General features: G+C 38.9%; 1 non-coding gene across 1 annotated transcript; it reads left to right on the top strand.

Moving 5' to 3' along the window:
* The first annotated feature begins 16,909 nt into the window (after window positions 1–16,909).
* Window positions 16,910–16,971, top strand: LOC114623908. The gene has a single exon (XR_003711846.1). It is a non-coding gene; the product is annotated as a U7 small nuclear RNA (small nuclear RNA).
* Window positions 16,972–20,113: the final 3,142 nt, after the last annotated feature.

The following is a 20,113-nucleotide window of genomic DNA, read 5'->3' as shown; positions in this document are numbered from 1 at the left end:
TAGAAGAGCAGTCTTAAGTTTAAAGTGACTTGAAAGAGTATTACTGACTCCAGTTGTGAGGTCCAGCAAAAGTTCTAGCTTCTTAGATTACTGACGGACCATGGTTTAAGAATAGAGTTGTGTGAGATTTCTGAGTGCTTGTGAGACGAAAACAGAAGTCTTGTGACCTCAGATTCATCAGAACACAGAATTGTTCTTGGCATATGTTTTCTACTCCTCCTGGGTGTATCAAATAGGAGTGAATGTATTTTAGATGTTGTTATTCATGTGCCTCTATGGAGAAATATGTGTGTGTGTTTTCTATGTATGACTTGTCTTTATGATTGAACACTTTACTGTTGTGTGTAGTTTTATAAACATGCTCTGCCTTTGCTCAAGAGCTGTTGCTCTCGCTCTGGCTGCTCCCAGCTCCCTTTTGTTCCGTCTGGCTTAGCTCCGGTTGCAATCAGCCTACTCCCAGCTTTTTTTTTTTTTTACCCACCCTTGCTCCTAGAAATGTCTCCTTACCAGACCACTCCTGAAACCCTTGAATCCGAGGATAAAAGACACACACACATTGCTCTGTTACTTTTAGAACTTGCCTCTAGCCATAGTTGCTGGGTGTAGATACCTCCTGCCTGGAAATGTGAGTCCTTATCAATTTTTTACTTCTGTCTTTCCCTTGGGGTGGCAAACATAGGGGCTTATACCAGCTAGCCTCCCCGCCCCCACACCAACATTCCTGGCCCCCACATGCAGTGGAGGTCGCAGGCCTTAGCTGCCTTGAGATCTTACATGATTGCTGCTTTCTTCTCGTTCCAAAGCATGGCAGAAATCCCCTCTCTCCTTCCCTGTATCTCCTTTTCCTCTTGGGACCCTATAGTCCCACCTGTACCTTCCATCCAGTAATTGCCCCCACCCCTTCCTGGCTTCTTTACTGACAAGTCAAGAACCAACTGGGGAATAAGACCTTAGTGACAAAACTTCCCCTTATATCTTAATCATGTGATTCTTCTTAACCTTCAGAGTATTAATTGTTTGATGCTTCTGAATAAAATTGGCATTTTGCATTGCCAATAAAGTCTCTATTGCATGAGACTTTAGCTCAGCTCATTTATAGGCTCCATTTTTCCCAGATCCCATTTCTTCTAGAGTGATAAACAGATTATAAGAGATATTTTTTAGAATGCTACATGACTACATCAGACTATGCTGTGTTATGAATAAACCTTAAGTACCTCTAAACAAATATAAGTTAAATCTCTAAAATGGAGTGAAGAGACAGCATGAGATTCTAATACAACAAGACTGGCATTCTTGTAAGTAGAGGTTGGGACTGTGCACACAGAATCATGTAAGATCTCAAGGCAGTGAGGTCCTGCGACCTCCACTACAGGTGGGGGCCAAGAATGTTGTTGTTGGGGCAGGGAGGCTAGATGATGCAAGCCACTAGGTTTGGGGGTCTGAGGGAAAGACAGAAGTAAAAAAAAATTATAAGGCACGGTTTAGGCCAAGCAGAGAGCACTCAGCATAAAACAGCCTTGACAGTGTGTCTTTTTGTTTGTTTGTTTGTTTTTCAACTAGGCTGACCTCGAACTCAGAAACCCGCCTGCCTCTACCTCCCAAGTGCTGGGATTAAAGGCTTGCGCCACCACCACCAGGCGACAGTGTGTCTTAATCAGGATTTATATTGCTGCAATGAAACACAATCACCAAAAAGCAAGTTGGAAAGAAAAGAGTTTATTTAGTTTATACTTTCATATTACTGTTTATTATTGAAGGAAGTCAGAACAGGAACTCAAACAGAGAAGGATTCTGGAGGCAGGAGCTGACACAGAAGCCATGGAAAGGTGCTACTTACTTTCTTGCTCAGCCTGCTTTCTTATAGAACCCAGGACCACTAGTCCAGGGATGGCTCCTTCCTCTCTGATGACTCTAGCTTGAATCAATTGAAACAAAATCAGCCAATACACAGTGTCTTAATTTTGCAGTGCTGAAGTACAGAAAGAAAAATTAATTTCTGCTGTTCAAGGTTTCCTGGTCTATGGTATTTATGGCAGCAGGAACTTGTTTTTGAAAAATAGAATTTAAGGGGGAGTATGATAAAAGTAGTATCAGGTGGAAGGAGGAGTGGAGAAAGACTGAAGAAGAAAATGAAGGGATGAAACCGGGCACTTGAGGGACATTATGGAAACTTAGTGCAGAGGAACCTTCTTAAAATACATGAAGGTGATCCTAACGAACCCTCCTAATAATGAGAGAGAGAGAGAGAGAGAGAGAGAGAGAGAGAGAGAGAGAGAGAGAGGAACACAGAGCTCTAAATGGGTAAATGAGAAATCTTCATCCTTTCAGAGCTCAGGGAATCCTACAGAGGAGGAGGCAAAGGAGTTGGGGAGACAGAGGACAGAGGGTACAGAGGACACCAGTAGAATAAGGCCTTCTAAAACAAGTGAGCAAATCTCTTATAAACTCACAGAGTTTGAAGCAGCAATCACAAGGCCTACATGTATCTGCACCAGGTCCTCTGTGTATACATTATAGTTTTCAGTTAGTACTTTCATGGAACTCCTGAATGTGTGAACAAGTGTGTCTCATTCTTGTGCCTTCTCTTGGGGCTCTTTCATTTTTCTGATGGCTTGTCTTGTATAACGTTGATATGATGGTTTTCATTTAACCTAATTGTACTTTATTTTGTTATGTAAAAAGTAAATTGATCTGCTTTCTTATAAGTTTTTTTACTATAATTGTCTATAATACCTCATGAATGCTGCATCACTAGGCTTGATAATTTAACTGATATAGTTAGGGAGTGGCACTAAGAAGAGGTGTAGCCTTGTAGTAGGTGTGGCTTTGTTGGAGGAAGTGTGTCACTGGGGATGGGCTTTAAAGTTTCAGAAGCTAAAACCAGGTCCAGGGGCTAACATTCTTTTCCTGCTGCCTGCCAGTCAGATGCAGAACTCTTGGCTCCTTCTCCAGCACTATGTCTGCCTATATGCCACCACGCTTCCCAGCATAATCATAATGGACCAAATCTCTGAAACTGTAAGCCAGCCTTAATTAAATGTTTTTCTCTATAATACAGTTGCTGTGGTCATGGTGTCTCTTCACAGAAATCAAAAGCCTAACTAAGACAACAAGTATGCTCTAAATAAAAAGGCCACCATAGTACCTGGAAGTAGACTAGGCAAGTCCCTACTAGATCCAGACATCAGACATTTTTTTGGGTTTGGTTTTTTGAGACAGAGTTTCTCTGTATATCTCTGGCTGTCCTGGAACTCACTCTTGTAGACCAGGCTGGCCTCGAACTCAGAAATCCACCTGCCTCTGCCTCCCAAGTGCTGGGATGAAAGGCATGCGCCACCACTGCCCGCCGACATCAGACATTTTTAAAGAAGTCTATGAGTGAGTTAATAATGGAAAGGTATTTCTTGAGATTATGTTGCAGACTGAATTTACAATGGAGAAAACAATTGATATGAATGACTGTAGATAGGTAAAAATTGTACACAGAAATGAAACTGATATAAACAATCTTACAGGGTAAATGAAAGGCTATGGGGAATATACGAACAATATGTTCTAAATACATGGGCTTAATAGTCAATTGTTACAGACTTTTAAAAAATGAAAAAGATAAGTATAATAGAAAAATATAAAAGGTAAAAAGTAGCTACCAGAAGACATATCAATGTACAAAAGTGCTTCAGATATAAACTCCAGCTAGCCTAGAAAAAATGACCCCCAAATGATGCTACCTGGTCAGAGAGAATGGAAGAACTCTTGCCTGGGGTTTATCCCTAGCCAGTTACTGATATATATCAAACAGCCATGGCTTATGACATACCACTCTTACGGAAATCTAGACACAGAATGGATTGTGTCCTATCACTTATAAACTTAGGTTATTATATTTTTCTCTACATTAGTGAGGGCTAGGTTAAATTAAATACATTCAGTTGACTGTTATATTTATTGTTTGACATCTAGGGTATTCATTTCATATTTGACAAGCAGGTTTTAATCTCTTAATAACTGAAAAACACATACAAGTGATAGCCTAGGACTAATGACATAGTCAGAAAATGACTCTGGAGACTAAATAAAATCGCACAGTAGCTGCTTAAAGTTTCTCTAAGGAGAGGATATAGCCAGCCTTTAGGATGGCTATTTCAGTTGCCTGCAGCTGTTATAATAAAACACTACAAACCCAATGACTTAAATACCTGAAAGATATTCACTCACGATTCTAGAGAACAGAACGCTGAATGAAATCAGAATTATTGGGCAAAAATCAGTGGGCTAGCAGTGATAAACCCATTTGGCTGTTCAAGAAGAGTATCTGTGTATTGTTACTTCCCACTTCTGATGCTTGCTAGAGTCTCTTGGTTAGTAGTTCTGTCCTCAAGTGCTTTGTTCTCTATAGTCATATTACCTTATATTCCATGTCTGAAGTATGCATCTGGAGTGCTGGTACAGTGACATTTGTGATGCAGTTAGGAACATCATCAGCCCAAATGTGTCTTCACTCAACCATATATGCAAAGACCTTGTCATATATGTAAATATTTGAAGGTATAAGAAATGAGGATCTGGTATCTTGGAGAAATCCAATTCTGCTTACCCACAACCATCTTAATAAATCTTGTGTTTAAAATAAATCAGAGCCCTGCTTGTTCCTGAACTTACAAAACTACAGCTGGTTTATCAGACTAATAACAATGGCAGAAGTGATACTTTGTTATTCTGAGAGTAGGTGACAGGAATCTGGAACTGGGATGTAGCTCTATGACAGCGCACTTGACAAGCATACATGAGACCATGTATTTGATCTCAAACACAAGGAAGAAGGGGAGAAAGAACCAAAGAAAGATAAATGAGGACACACACATATACACACACACAAGACTCCGAACACATAGAGACACACACACCCACCCAAACATACTCCCAGAGAGAAATAGAAACAGAGAGACAGACATACACACAGAAATAGACAGACAGACAGACAGACAGACAGACACACACACCCACACACCCCCCCCCCCAGGGGGGGGGGGGGAGAGGGAGAGAGAGAGATCCATCTAAAGTGTTTCTTTTCTCTTATTCTCTGGAACTCTAGTTACTCTGTCCTGTGGAGACCATCAGCAGCCCTAACCTAACTATGGAGTGAGACCTTGTGTCTCTGATTTGTATCCTGCAGCATCTAGTGGTATTGTACTAGTTACTTTTTTGTTGCTATGACAAAATACTGATCTGCATAACAACAGAGAAAAGTTCAAAATGGCTTGCTTCTTGGGAGGATATAGAGAGACCACTACAGAGAAGGTGAGGCAGCTGGTCACACAGTGTTCTTTGTCAGGAAATGGAGATGGGTGAGTGCTGGGGTTAAGCTATTGCATCTTACTACCTTTTTTATTCAGTCTAAGACCCTAGCATAGTAGATAGTATAAACTTAGTAAGGGCATACCTTGCACCTCAGTTAATCCTTTCTGGAGATAACTTCACAGAAACATCTAAAAGGGAGCTTCTAAAGAAGCCCTGTGTGTTTATTAGTCTGATCAAGCCAACAATTTAAATTATTCATCACAAATGTACACTCAAATATACCACTTTAAACTAATATTCTATGTCTGTCCTCCAAAGCATCATGTTCATCTCATAATGTCAAGTTCATTCAGGCCATTGGTTATTTCCAGTGCTGTAGAAATCTGTTTATAAAGTTCTTGCCTGAGAGACAGCTTGGCTCCCAGAAAGTCCATCACAACTAGGCTCACAGGTGAGATTTCCCCTGCCTCAACACTTGGCTTAACTGCTACCCCCACTCGGCCTACCAGAGGCAGGCCCTCTCAGTCCTGCCCTGTTCGAGACAGATCTTGCTTCCAGCCCACAATTCAGCCTGAGGCAGAGCTGGAGCTCCAAATCCCCTCCCACACCAAGAGACAGCTTTACTCCCAGGAGGTCCATCACAACCAGGCTCATTGGCTCACAGGCTCATAAGAGGATCAGGATCTAGTCAGAGACAGCAAGGTCAGTTAACACCTGAGATAACCAGATGGTGAGAGGCAAGTGCAAGAACATAAGCATCAGAAACCAATGCCACTTAGCACCATCTGAACTCAGATCTCCCACCACAACAAACCCCGAGTACCTCAACACACCTGAAGAGCAAGATTTTGACCTAAAATCCCATCTCATAAAGATGATATAGGACCTTAATGATTACATAAATAACTCCCTTAAAGAAATACAGGAGAATACAGGTAAACAGTTAGAAGCTCTTAAAGAGAAAACACATAAACCACTTAAAGAAATACAGGAAAACACAAACAGGTGAAGGAATTGAAACATCCAGGATCAAAAAATGGAAATACAAACAGTAAAGAAATCACAAAGGGAGGCAACCATCAAGATGGAAAACCTAGGAAAGAGAGCAGGAGTTATTATAGATGCAAGCATTATCAGGGGAATACAAGAGATAGAAGAGAGAATCTCAGATGTAGAAGATAGCATAGAAGATATTGACACAATAGTCAATGAAATTACAAAGTGCAAAAAGCTCCTAACCCAAAACATGCAGGAAATTCAGGACACAGTGAAAAGACCAAACCTAAGGATAACAGGAATAGAAGAGAGAGAAGATTCCCCAGGCAAAGGGCCAGTAAACATCTTCAAGAAAATCATAGAAAAGAACCTCTAACCTAAAGAAAGAGATGGCTATACAGAAAACCAAATAGATTCGACCAGAAAAGAAATTCTTCCTGTTATATAAAGGACTCAATCCCCCAATAAAAAGACATAGGCTATCAGACTGGATATGTAAACAGGTCTCAGTATTTTATTCCATACAGGAAACACACATTAGTGACAATGAGAGACTCAAAGTAAAAAGCAGGAAAAAAAAATTCCAAGCAAATGGTACCAAGAAACAAGCTGGAATAGCCATTCTAATATTCAATAAAATAGACTTTCAACTAAAAGTTACCAAAAGAGACGAGGAAGGACATTTCATACTCATTGAAGGAAATATCCACAAAGATGAAGTCTCAATTATGAACATCTATGCCTCAAATGCAAGGGCACCCATATTTGTAAAGGAAACATTACTAAACTCAAAACACACATTGATCTTCACACAATAAGAGTGGGAGACTTCAACACTCCACTCTAACCAATGGACAGATCATAGAAACAGAAACTACACATGGACACAGTGACACTAAACAGAAGTTATGAACCAAATGGATTTAAAAGATATGTACAGAACATTTCATGCTAAAACAAAACCTTCTTCTCAGTACCTCATGGTACTTTCTCCACAACTGACCATATAATCAGACACAAAAAAGCCTCAACAGATATAAGAAGATTGAAATAATCCCATGCATTCTGTCAGATCACCACAGACTAAGACTCATCTTTGAACAACAAAAACAACAGAAAGCCCATTTACTCATGAAAACTAAATAACTCTCTCTTCAGTGATAACTTGATCAGGGAAGAAATGAAGAAAGAAATTAAAGACTTTCTGAAGTTTAACAAAAATAAAAGCATAGTATACCCAAACTTATGTTACACAATGAAAGCAGTGTTGGGGAAAATTCACAGCACTGAGTACCTTCATAAAGAAATTGGAGAGATCCTACAGTAAGAACTCAAGAGCACATCTGAAGGCTCAAGAACAAAAAGAAACAAACACACCCAAGAGGAGTAGAAAATGCCCAGCAGGAAATAGTCAAACTCAGAGCTGAAGCCAACCAGTTAGAAAAAAAGGGAACTATACAAAGAATCAATAAAACTAAGAGCTGGTTCTTTGAGAAAATCAACAAGATAGATCCAAACTAACTAAAGGGCACAGAGATAGTATCTAAATTTAAAAAGTCAGAAATGAAAATAGAGATATAATAACAGAAATTGAGAAAGTTAAAAACAGCATCAGATTCTACTACAAAAGCCTATATTCAACAAAACTAAGAAATCTTGATGAACTAGATGATTTTCTAGACCGATACCAGGTACCAAAGTTAAATCAGGACCAGATAAACTCTCTAAACAATCCCATAACACCTAAGGAAATGGAAACAACTATTTTCCCAACTAAAAAAAAAAAAAAAAAAAGCCCAGGGCCAGATGATTTTAGTGCAGAATTCTATCAGACTTTCAAAAAAGATCTAATAACAATATGTCTCAAACTATTGCACAAAGTACAAACAGAATGAACACTAATAAATTCATTCTGTGCAGGCACAGTTACACTGATACCCAAACCACACAAAGACCCTGCAAAGAAAGAGAACTTCAGACCAATTTCACTAATGAATATTGATACAAAAATACTCAATAAAATTCTCCTAAATTGAATCCAAAAACACATCAAAATGATCACTCACCACAATTAAGTAGGCTTCATCCCAGGGATGCAGGGATGGTTCAATATACAGAAATCCACTATATAAACAAACTTAATGGAAAAAAAAAACAAAACACATGATCTAAAATATCACAGGATTTTTTTAGATGCTAAAAAAGCCTTTAACAAAATACAATACCCCTTCATGTTAAAAGTCTTGAAAACATCAAGAATTCAAGGCCCATACCTAAACATAATAAAAACAATATATAGCAAAGCAACAGCCAACATTAAATTAAATGGAGGGAAACTTTAAGCAATCCCACTAAAATCAGGGACAAGACAAGTCTGCCCACTTTCTCCTTATTTATCCAACATATTACTTGAAATTATAGCTAAACCATTTAGACAACAAAAGGATGTCAAAGGGATACAAATCAGAAATGAAGAAGTTAAGGTATCACTATTTTCAGAGGATATGATAGCATCCATAAGCAACTGAAAAAATTCTGACAGAGAATTCTTACACCTGATAAACAAACCTGATATCCAGCAAAGTGGCTGAATATAAAATTAACGGAAACAAATCAGTAGCCTTCCTCTACACAAAGGATAAACAAGTCGAGAAAGAAATTAAAGAAACAACACCCTTTACAATAGTCACAAATAAAATAAAATAAAATAAAATAAAATAAAATAAAATAAAATAAAATATTTTGGCATAATTCTAACCAAGAAAATGAAAGATCTGTATGATCTTCAAATCTCTGAAAAAAGAAATAGAAGACCTCACAAGATGGAAAGATCTCCCATGTTCATGAACTGGTAGAATTAGCATAGTAAAAATGGCCATCTTACCAAAAGCAATCTACAGATTCAGTGCAGTCCCCATCTATACCCCAACTCAATTCTTCACAGAGATATAGCAATTCTCAACTGTGCCCTTCCCCCAGCCTTGAGCAGGTCTGAAGGATCTCGTTTACCACAACAGACCAAACAATAAGACTCAGGTGTTAATCACCTTGTTGGCCAACAGTCTGCTACAGGAGCTGAGAAGAATAGACCGCCTGCTGAGCTTGCCTTGAGATACCTCCAGCTGTGATTTAGGATGAATTCCCCTCACCCACACCCCCACCCCCAAGAGACTTGAGGGGGGTGGTGGAGGTGGGGCTTCCCCTTTTTATTTTGAAAGATCAACATTAAACTCTGAGCCTTGATCAGAATACTTGTCTTGGCTTCATCTCTTTTCACCCTCTGTCCTTTCATTCCCAGCCCCCCTTTCAGGTGAACCTGGTTGTTTTGTGGCCACAGGCAGCTACAGAATGGCGCCCAAACAGCGACCTGAAAATAGGGGTTGGGGGGGATTAAGTGAGTAATGCTGTCTTGTGTGGAGCTCCACAGAAAATGGAAGAAGAAGAATATCCTGGGCATGTGGTAAGCAATGAACAGCACTGATGCTAGCTATGGTTGTGTTTGCAGGAAGTGTGTTTAAGGGGATATGGTCTAGGTTGAGTAAGTGTTGACCTGACACCTACATCATCTAGGAGGTGACAGCGATTTTGAGAATTCCAAACAGGCATTTGCCGAAGCCTAAGAGCTGCTTTAGGCGAGAGGAGCAGAATTAGAAAGAATTGGAAGACTAAAAAGACAGGGCACTGAGGAGTAAATATCAATAGCTGCCTGTTACATCTCCTAAAGAAAGAGATAAAGAATTATACCTTGAATATGAGAGAGAGGAGAGGTTTCAGAAAAGCAGTTGTCCTCTCTCTGGGCTGTGTCAGCAAAAAAAGAATGAAAAGGCTATTTCAGAGCTCTCCTAGGAACAGGAGGAAATTCAGAAGTTTCTCTTTGGCTCCTAGAGGTCTTTGTCTGTTGTCTGTCTTTGGTGAGCCAATGTCCACATGTGTCAACTGTTTGTTTTTTTGTTTCATTGTCTAAATGTTTGGTGTTACATCTTTCATGTTCAAAAGAAAAGATCGTTAAAACTGCTTGATCCAACCCTTGATCTAGTTTAACTTGGTTTTAAAGGCAGTCTTAATATGCACAGCAGAGGCTGACAAGTTACCCTATACCTGTAGCTAAGAGTCAAGCTGAGCTGGAAAAGCCTTTTCAGGAATTGGAATTGATTGTCAGCATAAGCTGCTTTTAAAGGGACCAGCAGCTTTTTGGATTCTATAAGGAAGCTAAGAGTTGTTTGTCCCAGAAAAATCTCTGTGACAAGGTGCTTTTCTCTTGAAATTACAGCTAGAAAAAGCAAGAAAATTTTGTTTGGTCTAAATATATAAGATGTTTAGTCACTTCATTTTTGTTTCTAATTGGTTTTAAAAGTATAAATATGTTCTACATGTCTTGGTTATAGATTATTGGCTTATAAGTTATTGGGTATGGTTAAAAATTTGCAACCTTGGTAACAGAAAGTTGGCTTAAAACTGGTAACTCAGGGTTGGAGTCATTCAAGAACCAGATGTGTAAAAGATAAGATTTAAAAACAATGTCTCTTTTTAATGAGATATTAAAAGCTGCACTATCATGCATTCATATATAAGAATTGGCAGCAAAACTTTGTAACATAAAGGTAATCTACTTGATGTTGATTTTAGAGAAAATAGATTGTTTACATTGGTTTTGCTTTTGATTTTGCTTCCCCAAATTATGGTTATACTCTAATGCTGCAAAAGAAACTTAAAAATATAGTTAAACTGCCAATATTCCATTGGCTGCAGTTGGCAGTTCAATAGTGAGTTTGACATTTTTTGATTCACCCATGTTTATAGAAAAGGAGATAAAACAGATAGAGTTGAATAAAAGCATTTAAAACAGCTGTAATAAAGTATAGGCCTGTAGGAAGGATAATCTTTGTGCCAGGCCTCAGAAAACAGAATGAGATTAAGAACATTTACATTTAAATTAAGACAATGCAGACTGGGCTCTGCAGAAGCTTGTGTGACAGACATTCCTTCTGTCCTGATCAGCCCCTAGAAAGGTGTTTTCTGGAATTTGTTGATTGCCTTGCTTGTTCCTTGGGGATGGGGAGGGGGCGTCAGCCTCAGGCCCAAAGACATTCACAGTTTATGGGCCAGGAGTTATAGATAATAATTATGCTGGAGGAATTAAAATTACACTTGCTTCCCTCCATGGTATTGTACTGTACCTGCTGGCAAAAGAATTGCTCAACTTGTTTTAGATCTTTTGCATCTGCTTCCTTCCAAATTTGTTGAGAGTGATAGAGGACAAGATGGCTTTGTGTCCTCTGATGTGTATTGGGTCCGATCTATTACTAGCAAGAGACCTAATCTTAAGCTAATAATTTAAAAGGTTTTCAAGGATTAATAGATACTGAAGCTATGTAACAATTATTAGAGGACAAGATTGCCTTCAGCTTGGCTTTTATCTGATACTGTCACTCAGCTAAAAAGGAATTGGTTATTCAATTAATCCAAAACAAAGTTCAAACTTAAGATTTATCAAACTAATGGGATATTACATCCTGACTTGCCTACTCCAGCTGCCATTCTAGTAAATACATATTGAATTATTATAGATCTAGAAGATTGTTTTTATACCATTCCTTTACATCCTGGTAAAGGTGAGAAGTTTGCATCCAGTGAACTTGCTTATAATTTTTGAGAGCCCATAAGGCAATATCATTAAAAAGGTTTGCCTCAGGGAATGATTAATGGTTACATTAAGCCAGGGAGAGGCAGAGAACCAGTTTTTAAGCCACCCCTCTTCTTGTTCCCATTGTTTCTTTTGCCATTCGAATCTCTCTCTGATCTTGGGCATACTATCTCTAACTATCCCGTGTGGTCAGTATAAAAACAGCATTTCTCCTTGAGGGCAGCTCAGAGCCCTTCTTCCTGAAGGAAAAGCAGATCCAGCCCTCTGTGATTGTGGAGGACCACTTCAGACAGCGAAGTGAGGGATTTTTCCAGATTAGTGATGCCAGTCTCTAGCTGTTTGATCTCATTGTTGATGGCCCATCAAGGTTCTGAGTAGTGCAAATCCTGAAGCCTCCATCAGGATCAGAACCTCCAACAGTGAATATCATGTGTGGCTCATTTTTATCTGGAAAGGAAAAAAGAAGGGAATTCTCAGGGAGATCTCTGTTCCCTGGATCTCAATTGTTATCCATTTTATCTACAATTGGGTTTAGCTTTGTGGGTGTATCTGCTTGTTTCACCAATCTTTCTGGCAGCCATCTGACCGAGCCTCCTTTGATATCAAATAGACATATCGACCTTCGGCCCCATATAAGAATTGGGTCTGGGTCATTCCATTTAAAGGTAAGAGGGCCCTTCCACATAACTGTAACATACTTTTTATTAGTCTCAGGGTGCCAGAGGTGACTGGCAGCAGATTTGCCATGAGCGCCCAGATTTAGAAAATTGAGAACAACAAGGCATGATGGAGAACATTTCTAGGGGACCCCTTCTGGGGGTATAACTCCCACTCTTTTGTTTTTTAAAAGCCAATTTTTTAGAGTTCCTTGCAAAACCAGGGCAGAAGCACCAGTAGCTGCTCCTCCCACACTCAGAGAGTTGTGGAGATATTATTTTAAAGTTCTATGATACCTGTTTCACAATAACTTGTCCTTGGGATTATAAGGAATCCCAGTAATATGGGTAATATTAAATTGTCAATAAGCATCTCAAATGTCTGACTGCTATAGCCAGTTGCATATTCTCTCTTAATTTGATATGGAACACCAAACATAGACAGATAATGCAGATAATAACTAATTACATTTATAGTTGCTTCTCCTGTTAAAGCAGTTGTAACTAGAAAGCCTCAAAATGTGTCAAGTCACAGGTACATGTTTTAAATTTCCCAAATCAGAAATGAGTAACAACCACTTGCCATACTTGATTAGGTATAAGCCCTCAAGGATTAACACCATTGTGAAAAAATTGAAGATACAGAGAACAAGTTTTTGCAATTTGACTTGCACACTTTCTAGAAATACCAAATTATTGTCTCAAAGTATTATTATTTTGATGATGTAAAGGATAAGATTGTATGGTCAATTGTTTTTGTAAGGCTTATAATCTGCCTGGTATACAAATCTGCTGTGGCGTTGCAATCCAGTATGAGCTCTTAAATGTCTTATAAAGTTAAGAAAAAGTACATATTTCCTAAATTAAGCTGTATTTGTAAAATTTGAGAATTACCAATATCTATAAAAAGGAACAATTTCAAGCAATTACAAACCATGAGCCATATACTGGCTATGCTGATTTTTCAGCATTTCGGACAGTGGCTACAGCAAGTAATTCAATTATTTGTGCTGAAGCAGGGGGAAACTTAAGAAAATTCCGGAAAACATCTTTCCAGGGGGTGGTCAGGGTGACCATGACAAAAGGAATGTCACACAAGCTTCTGCTGAGCCCACTCAGAGCTTTGTCTTAACTCAAATGTGGAAGTTCTTAATCTGGGCCTATTTCCTGAGGCCTGGCCCAACAATTATCCTTCCTTCACTGAGGACAAATTCCAGGGGAGTGATTCTTCTGTCTATCTATGCCTCTGCTTTTTTGTACAGTCTTTCCTAAAATGACCTATGTCCCCATACTAGAGAATTCCTTATCACCTCAGTACTGTGAAAGTGTAGCTTGGACTGTAGTTAGCATTCTCATAAGCCAATTGTGTAACAAAAGGAATTTCTGCTTGAGGGTCTCTAAAAATTCTATCTGCCCTTTTAGCAGCCTATCTACAAATTCAAGAAATGGTTTATCAGGGCTTTGTTTAATCCTAGATAAAACTCCCACTGAGATTTCCTTTTCAATCTTGGTGGGCTAAATTTGCCTCATGTTCAGGAGAGATCAGTCAACACAAAATGGATTCCATGTTGTGTTTGTTTGTTTTTTGAGGGGAGTGCTTTTTTGTTGTTGTTACTTGGTTTGGGTTTTTTAAGAAAGAAAGAACATCAGCCAGGGCTACATAGAGAAACCCCCTCTCATACAAACAAACAAACAAAAAACAAATAAAAAAAAAACAAAAAACAAGAAAGAAAGAACATGAAGTTGCTAGTAAGAAAGGAGGAGTTGTGGGAAGAGAAAAAGTATGGATCAGAATATACTGTATAATAAATCAATAAGATTAAAAAGAAAGGAAAGGTAGAACCATAAGATAAAGAAAGAAAAGAAATAGTGCTGGAAGAACTGGATATCCACATGCAAAAGGATGAAACTAGATCTTTATATCTCACTCGATAATAGGACCCTGTAGTATGGTGGATTTTCTTCATCGAAGAACACTGATTTTTTTCTTTTGATCAACTCCAAATTGTTTCTTGCTTGGGGATGAGGCTTTATGTTCACTTCCCCTATCCTGACAGCCCTATTACTTGAATGAACTGTTTCTTTCTTTCTCTCTCTCTCTCTCTCTCTCTCTCTCTCTCTCTCTCTCTCTCTCTCTCCTCCCTCTTTCCTCCAATAAATGTTTTAATACCTTTTCTGAAAGATAGTGCTGTAATTGTGTGGGTTTGTTTCTGGGTCTTAGGTTCAATTCCTTTTGGCCTTGGATGACTGTCACTATTCAGGGTCTTGGATATTTCCATAACCCAAGTTTTGTGAACTTTGTGAAGTTTTGTCCTTAGAATTTTGATACAGAATGTATTAGATCAATAGATTGCTTTGGAAATGAACTTTTCTAATATTAAATTTGTACCATCTAGGACCATGGAAAGTACTTCAGTCCTTTTTTTTTTTTTCTCATTGTGTGAGAATTTGTTTCACCTTGTTTGTTAGTTATTATTTTTGAAGTTTTTGTGAGTGTGATATTTTCCCCCAGTTTCTTTCTCTGTAAGTTCAGCATTAGTATACAGGAAAGCTACTTATTTTTGCATATTGACTTTGTTGTTTCCTGCTTTGTTGAAAGTATTTATTGTATCTCAGTGTTTTCTCGTACATTCTGCAGGATCAAATATAATATCTTACTATCTTCACACAGGAATAATGCAACTTGCTCTGTTCTTGTTTGTATCCCTTTTGCAGTCTGACACGGCCTGGAAGACCCCCAGATAGGGGAGACCTCTACTCAAGCCACAGGAGATTACGGCCATCCAATGACTCACAAGACACTGATCTTGATGCAACCTCAAAAGGCTTTATTTGGGGATCAGCAGGCTGAGGCCGAGACTCACAAGAGGAGCATCAACCCGGAGGCCAGAGAGAGAAGGATATTTAAAGAAGAAAACCACAAACCAGGGGGGTGAGGGGGAATCATAAAAACATCAGCAGACAGTATCATAAAAACAGTGGAAGGTCCTCAGGCCATTCGATCATGTAGGAAACAGATCCTGTGTTCTTATTTTTTTTCAAGAATTTAATCTTGTTTAATCATCTATCATGTGGTCAGCCAGTCCTTGGAACAGCCCAGATGACTGGTATTTTCTTTTTGGTCAACCAATTCCTAGAACCCAGAGTCCAGAGCCTATGAACCAGATGACCCGCATTCTTGGTTCTGCTCTTTTGTGGTCGGCTAATGTTCCTGGAGCACAGATGGCCTGGCTTTAGCCTCTATATGCTAGGGGGTCTCAAGAAAGGTTTATTCTTTTCAGCCCTGGTAGGGAACAGAATGACATGGTTCCTGCCCCTGGGACAGGGCCAGCAAGTGTGGGCCTCTGGGAGTGTTGATGGTTACTGTGGGCCTGTATGTATTATAATGCACATATTTTCACATTCCCTCCCCCATCATCCCCCACCCTGAGGAAGGTCTTCCCTGTTAATGTTAATGACTCCATGGTAAAAAGAGATTTCATGTGTCTGAGGCGAAGGTGTGGCTAATGTCTCAAAAAATCTGTAAATTTTGGGACCTTCATGACAGTCCTTAAGGCTATGGATAAGAACTCAAAAATCATGAGTTTGAAAAGATAATTTCTCAACTAAGTAAAAATATAAGGATGCAATATGAATTGTACAAGTGGCTTCACAGATCTAAAGGAACACTGGCAGCTACACCATGAGCCACCTTGTCAGAAAGATACAAAAACTTATAAATGCCGGCAGATTCCTGAGTTCAAGGTCAGCCTGGGATTAGACTGCAATTAGATCCAGGTGTAGTCAGAATGGTAATCCCACAACAAGGCCCCACCCAGCTAAATTTACAAAGGCAGATAGAGCTCTGAATTCTTTTGCAATGTTAAAAAAAAATGAAAAAAAAATGTACTTGCTGTCTCTGAAGAATCAAAGGACTGGGGTCAAGGGATGTGGTTTCGTAGGATAATCAGACGGGAACCTGGAATAAATAACTGAATTGATATGTAAATAAAAAATTTGGACTTTTGGTCTGCTTGAGATGAGCTAGCAGAAAGCAATGGCAGTTCTTTTAGAAATTTTTTTCTAGTGAGAGTTGATCTGTCTGGAGATCTCTGGAGAGCAAAATCAGCTCTTCAAGAAATTTTCTAAGAGGATTTCTGATTTTGGTTGAAAAATCCACGGAGAGCATTTAGAATTCTTTTAGAATTTTTCATTGCTCTTTTATTATTTTTTCTAACAGGATTTCTGACTCAACTAGAGACCCAGTTAGAGAGCTGACCCAGCTCCTTTAGAATGTTTTCTAGCAGCTCTCCAGAGAAGGCTGTCTGAAGAGAGAATACAGCTCTTCTAGAATTTTTTTTCTGGTTTTCTGATTTTGTTCGGGAAACCCAAGATTACATTTAGAATCTTTCTAACAGAATTTCTGACTTGTTCAGATCCAAGAATTTTTTGTAGCAGTTTTTCTGACTTTGGTCAGAAAACTGTTGAGCTATCTAGAGAGCTTTTAGAACTTTTACTAGCAAAGAGACTTGTTTTGAGTAGAAAGCTAGCTGTCTCAACCATAGAGTTTTAGAATAGCAAGGAAAAGCTGTCTAGAGCAGAACACACACACACACACACACACACACACACACACACACACACAGAAAGCAGTCTGGAAAGACATCTCAGCACAACATAGCCCCCCAGTTAGGACCCACGATTTGAGTTTTTGTTTTGTCACTCTCAGACACCCCTTCTCTTAGGGACCCCTCTCCGAGCCAAGGCTGGTCCTTGGTACATTTTATGTCTTTTCCTTGTGTTATTTGAGACTTCAAACTCTGTATTTGATAAGAAAATAGAGAATGAGCATCTTTTTATTTCCAGATTTTAGATGAAATATTGTGTTGGACTGTAAGATCCAAAACCAAGGGACGTGCTCGCACAGAAAAGCACATGCACTGCAATCACATGAGGTTCGGTTTAATGAAACTAGTGCACTAGGACTCTCGCATGCAGGCAAGAGAGTGCCGATCAAGAGCTGGGTACAGTAGTTATGGGTACAGTATAGTTCCCGAGGGCAAACCACAAAGTCTGACCTTTACTGATTTGGTCCCTAGGTGACTAAGATTATGACAAGGAGTGTCTTACATTTGCCCAGGTTTATTACATTAAGGGCTCAGCTTCCTGATTCCTGGAATTTATCTATGTCCTCTGGGCTCTCCTTACCAGTTGGTTGGGTTCCCTCCCCTGTGGTCAGAAGAATGTTAATCAGCCTCTCCCTTCCTACTCTGAAAGTTAATCCAGCAAGTGTCCTCTGACTAAGGAATGTGCCCCTTCTGGGATGTGTCCTGGGACAGTGGGATTCTTTTCAAACCGAGACCTGAAAATCCTACATTTAGACCTAAAAGTTTTACAGTTGAAGTTCGTCAAAAGCTTCTTCTACATTAGTCCAAATTATCATGGGATCTCTATTCTCAAGTCTGTTTTTGTGCTGTATTAGATGTTAGGTTTATCCCATTATTTGTGCTAAAATGTGCTGTCATTTTTATTTGAATCTGGGAACTTTTGGTTTGTGCTCTGATTTCCCCAATCAGTCATTGTTCATTCAATGTATACAAAGTTTGAACCTTGTGTCCATGAAATAAAAGCAACTGGGCCATGATGTTTTTGTAATGTGTTCTTGAATTCAGTTTACCCAAATTTTATTGAGAATTTTTGCATCTGTGTTCATTAGGGAATTTGGTAGTTTTCTGCACTTTCCCTTTTCTGTTGTTTTGTCCTCATCTGGTTTGGGTATAAGGTACTATTAGCTTCGTGGAGTAAATTTAGATGTGTCCATTTCTGTTTTATAGAGGTTTAAGAAGCATTGGTATTAACTGTTCCACAAGGGATTGGAAAAATTCACCAGTGAACCTGCCTAGTCCTGTTTTGCTTGTTTGTTTTTTTGTTTGTTTTGTGTGTGTGTTTTTTGTATTTGTATACAATTCAATATTACTCAGTCTCATTGCTTATGCTTATGATAGATATGTTTGTTTATATTTTCTTGATTGAATACTGGTAGGTCACATATGTTTATAAATCTATTCCTTGTCCAGTTTCCCTAGATTTTTGGAATATATGTTTTTAAAGTGTTCACTAGTGATATTATATAAATTTCATCGCAGTCTGTTCTAATAATGTCATTTTCATCTCTAATTTTATTAACTTGAGTATTCTATCTTCTTTGGTTAATTTGGCTTGGGATTTATCAATCATATCTTTTTAAGAGGCAAAGCTTTGTTTATTTTATGCATCATTCTTTTAATCTCGATTTCATTAATTTTTTTTTCGAGAAAGGGTTTCTCTGTGTAGCCCTGGCTGTCCTGTAACTCACTCTGTAGACCAGGCTAGCCTTGAACTCTTGAACTCAGAAATACGCCTGCCTCTGCCTCCCAAGTGCTGGGATTAAAGGTGTGCGCCACCTCCACCCGGCTTTATCCTCCTTTTTATTAATGAGTTTTATCTACTGAGCTTGGCCTTGGCTTCTTGTTTTAAAAAACCCCAATTAAATCATTTGTGATAAAAAATTTTACAAGATTTTAATTTTATTTTGTGTATATGAGTATTTTGCCTACATGTATACATATGTACCATGTGTGTCCTTGGTGGCCTCAGGTATCAAAAGAAGGCATCAGATGTCCTAAAACTAAAGTTATGCTATGAGACCACCCTGACAAATTTGCCCTAACAACCGAGGGGACAGAAAGGGCAATTAGAGACAATGCAACCACCCTGCTGATCAGGATGTTCCTGATAGCCAGGCGGTGGTGGCACACGCCTTTAATCCCAGCACTTGGGAGGCAGAGGCAGGCGGATTTCTGAGTTCGAGGCCAGCCTGATCTACAGAGTGAGTTCCAGGACAGCCAGGGCTACACAGAGAAACCATGTCTTGAAAAACCACAAAAAAAAAAAAAATAAAAAATAAAAAAAATAAAAATAAATAAAAAAATGTCCTGATAGAAGGGAGAAAGTTAAAAAAAAAAAACTCAGAGAAAAACCACAGAATGTACTGATTAATAACCACCTGTGTCCATCACAGCCCTAGATAAACATAGCCTACCAGAAATAATTGCCTGAGTGAGTGTGGCAAATAAGTTTAAAGGCTAAGCAAAGTGTCCAATTAGGTTTAAACAAGTTTTGCTGTTGCTAAAGTCTGCCTGTGTTAAAGTATGAAAGGTGTGTACTTCAGAAATTCGGGGTCTTACCTCCTGCGAGAGTGAAGTGACCCCGATATGTCAAAATAAGAATTCCTCTTGCTGTTTGCATCAATCGTGGCCTCTGGTGTTTCTGCACTGTGTGTCCTGGAGTTGAGACTTTCAGGTCCAACAATGCATCCTTGTGGACCAGCGTGTGAGTGCTGGGAACTGAGCTCCTGTTCTATGCAGGAATAAGTGCTCTCAGTTGCAGAGCCATCTCTGTTGCCCATCTTTGATTTTTCTTTCCTTTCCTTTCCTTTCCTTTCCTTTCCTTTCCTTTCCTTTCCTTTCCTTTCCTTTCCTTTCCTTTCCTTTCC

The sequence above is a fragment of the Grammomys surdaster genome, unplaced genomic scaffold (assembly GCF_004785775.1).
Source record: "Grammomys surdaster isolate TR1022 unplaced genomic scaffold, NIH_TR_1.0 64, whole genome shotgun sequence".
Classification (NCBI taxonomy): Eukaryota; Metazoa; Chordata; class Mammalia; order Rodentia; family Muridae; genus Grammomys; species Grammomys surdaster.
This window is presented reverse-complemented; position numbering and strand designations above follow the sequence as displayed.